Source organism: Pecten maximus, chromosome 7 (assembly GCF_902652985.1).
Source record: "Pecten maximus chromosome 7, xPecMax1.1, whole genome shotgun sequence".
NCBI lineage: Eukaryota > Metazoa > Mollusca > Bivalvia > Pectinida > Pectinidae > Pecten > Pecten maximus.
This window is the reverse complement of record NC_047021.1, coordinates 14,275,570-14,278,744: the sequence shown is the minus strand read 5'-3', so window position 1 is coordinate 14,278,744 and position 3,175 is coordinate 14,275,570. Positions and strand designations below refer to the sequence as shown.

General features: G+C 36.0%; 1 protein-coding gene across 1 annotated transcript in view; it reads left to right on the top strand.

The window, feature by feature from the left end:
- Positions 1–2,076: 2,076 nt before the first annotated feature.
- The window catches only part of LOC117331693 (cyclin-dependent kinase 17-like), a 47,808-nt gene continuing 46,709 nt past the window's right edge, over positions 2,077–3,175 (top strand). Inside the window, exon 1 of the mRNA XM_033890528.1 lies at positions 2,077–2,130. The gene's annotated coding sequence lies outside the window, so the exon portion shown is untranslated. The remainder of the gene's footprint in view (positions 2,131–3,175) is intronic.

Genomic DNA, 3,175 nt, shown 5'->3' with positions numbered 1-3,175 from the left:
CTAAATACTACCTAGTCAAAGACCTAGTCAAGTTTATCGACTAATTAACCTGATTTCAACGTATGCTGGACCAGCGATCGAAACTACTCGGCCATTTCCGTGAACGACAAATAATTTATTCGCAAACGTTTTGCGTTTATTTGCAAACGTATTGCGTTTAAACGCAATACATTTTTTTTTTTTACATATAACATTTGGCACCAATGGGCTTCCGTACCAATGTCCTTTTCGCTGGTTATATTTTCTAGTTGAAGCCGTCCTTCTCCCGTTCCTGACATGAAGTATGTTCTTTTTTCTGAAGCTCTTATGGATAATACTTTACATTTATTTGGGTGAAATTTAAGAAGCCACGTGTCTGACCAGTTTTGTAATTTGTAATTTGTCCAAATCCTTTTGAAGATCAGCAAATAATGGTGAGGGGGACGCCGTAATTTCTGGGAGGTCATTTATATACAGGACGAATAAAATTGGACCCAGTACACTTCCCTAGGGGATACCACTTATTACAGGATATGTCGAAGAAGATTTTTCATCAGGCCATGTATAGGTGTTTAACGTGCTCCTTAAATATAATTAGTCAAATATCGATTATGACAGATATATTATGTTTTTCAACTGCGACAGTTATTATCAAGAGTATATTTTCAAACAGAAAGAAACCAGAGAGAATGCCATTAATTTAGATGGATGGTATTTTCAGAAGGGCGTGTTCTCTTTATCTTCTTTGATAAAAAATACCATCCACCTAAAGACCGTTCTCTATATACAATGTATCTTCTATGTAAAACAATTTTAAAATGTATTCCCTATAATATAAACGCAATTCTTAATAAAATTCAAGCTCAATTTACGTACAACCTGTAAAAGCATATCTTCGGAACTTTTTTGAAGTGCATAGAAACCAAACGCGTGAACTCACAAGCAATTATCGGCGTGTGCCGATTAGAACACCAGAAATCACAGACACCTGTGGTGCAGTGACAGGTGTGACGAGCTTGTGGACCGTAATTTCACACCTGGTAATTGTTTAGCGGTATACTAACCCACTCAAACACCGTATATATTTTCTATGTAAAAACGTGCCATCCTGAATAAACTTTAATACTAATTATCATCCTTAAATCTTCTTTGCAAAAACGTACCATCCATCTAAACCAGATACTTATACATATGTGTATATATGTCTGTGATCTAAAAGGCATTTCCTATATCAAAGTTCTATATAAAAAAAAAAAAAACGTGCCATCCACCTTAGGGCGTTCCCTATATCTTCTATAAAAAAAAAACCGCACTGGCCGATTTAAGGTAGGTGGGTTCAGCCCCCCCCCCCCCCCCCCCCCCCCCCGGGGGGGGGGGGGGGGAGAGTACACCCAGGAGTACACCCAGGACCCCCCGTAATTTGGCACGCTCCCCCTAACTGAAAATCTTGTATCCGACCTTCAAACGTACCATCCATCTATCTGTATAAAAACGCATCGTCCAACTAAAAGACATAGCCTATATCTTCTATAAAAACGCGCCATCCACCTAAAGGCCATAACCTATATCTTCTGTGTAAAAACGTACCACATTCACTCAAAGTAAAACTGACATCTAGAGGATATTCTTTAGAATTATTTGCAATCGATTCGTTCATCGTGGATTTTTCTCCAACCCAGAGACGTAACAAGTTATATACCTGATATACAAGTCTCTATCCAAACTACAAAATATTTGACTTCTAATTTTGGTTTATGAATTGATTGTCGGTGTCAAACTGTCAATATGACTTGCGCAAGTCTACACCGTATCAGGCCTATGTAACCGATAAAGTATTGTCGGTGAACTCTTTTAGGCGGATTACATTTAGGGCCGCTTTTCCCTTTCAACGACATCAACTTTTTAACCGGAAGCCGAGGCGCTTAAGTCATGACAAAATAATCCTGCAGATAAATTATGAAACAATGTTTAACCGAGGAGTAACATATGTATTTTAGCAAACAAGTGTGTTTGGATATGTTTTCTTTTTCCTAATGAAAATTTTTAATGTTTTATCATAGAATCGATAATAAAGTGTTTTGTTTGTACATAAGCGATCCTGCTCTCACAACAATGAAGATGGCCGATTTCAATCAGCTGGAATGAAACAAGGTATCTACTTGTGGTCAGAGTTTGCGCGATGCTCGATGTTTTATCGTATTCATATATTTATTAACCGATATATATATATACTAATATGGCAGAATATAGCATTTAATGAGAAGATACACAATTATGAAAAGATGCGGCACAGCCAGACGCACCTGCCAAAATATTATGTATCCATATACAGACAGTTTTTCTGAGGTCTCAAATTGTTTAACTTTCGGTAACGCAATGCTTGTCATACCAGGCTATGGTATTTCCGTTATCCTGTGTTTGTATGTGTCTTACTTTATCAACAGTCACCAATGGTAAGTGTGTAATTTTTATGTAAAACACTGTACTTGATTGATTTCTAGAAGTAATTTATTTCAATTTCACAGTTTATTGGCAAAGGGTTGCGTGGTGTTCTGCATTAAAATGTGCTAGTGTATACAACTGGCAATTTTCCTTGGTGTTGTTCATCGCCACCAATTTTGATAATTATGTTGAATTGGAAGTGTGCATGTTGACAGTGTTGCTTAAGAATAACGGAGGACTAAAAACGAGGTTCACTATTTGAGGTGTTAGTATACATATGTCTGTTATAATATTGTGTGTTGCTTTGGTTTTAAATTCTGATAGTGTGATTCTTTTGGCATTTTAAGTGACATTTCTGAGACTTATAAGATAAAATAAATGTTACCATTTTCATTCCCTGCACATCAATCACACACATTCACTGGTATACATGAATATATTGACATATATTTAGCAGGTTGGGAACTCCCTCTAAACATTGAGACAGTCTCAAATCATTTGATTAATATATAAATTGATAAACTTGTTTCACAATCGTTAAAAAAAAAGTTTAGATTATCATTATAATGATTTATGATTACATTAAATTATTTGCAAAATGACTTTGTCCTATATAAAAACATCACCATTTTGGATTTTTATAGTGTAAAGAGGGATCTGTTTATTTGTATGCTTTTCTCCAGTTGAAAATAAGCGAAGGAGTGGAGTATGCCAATAGATGGAGTTGGGGTTTGACTCCTTCCTATAGACATGT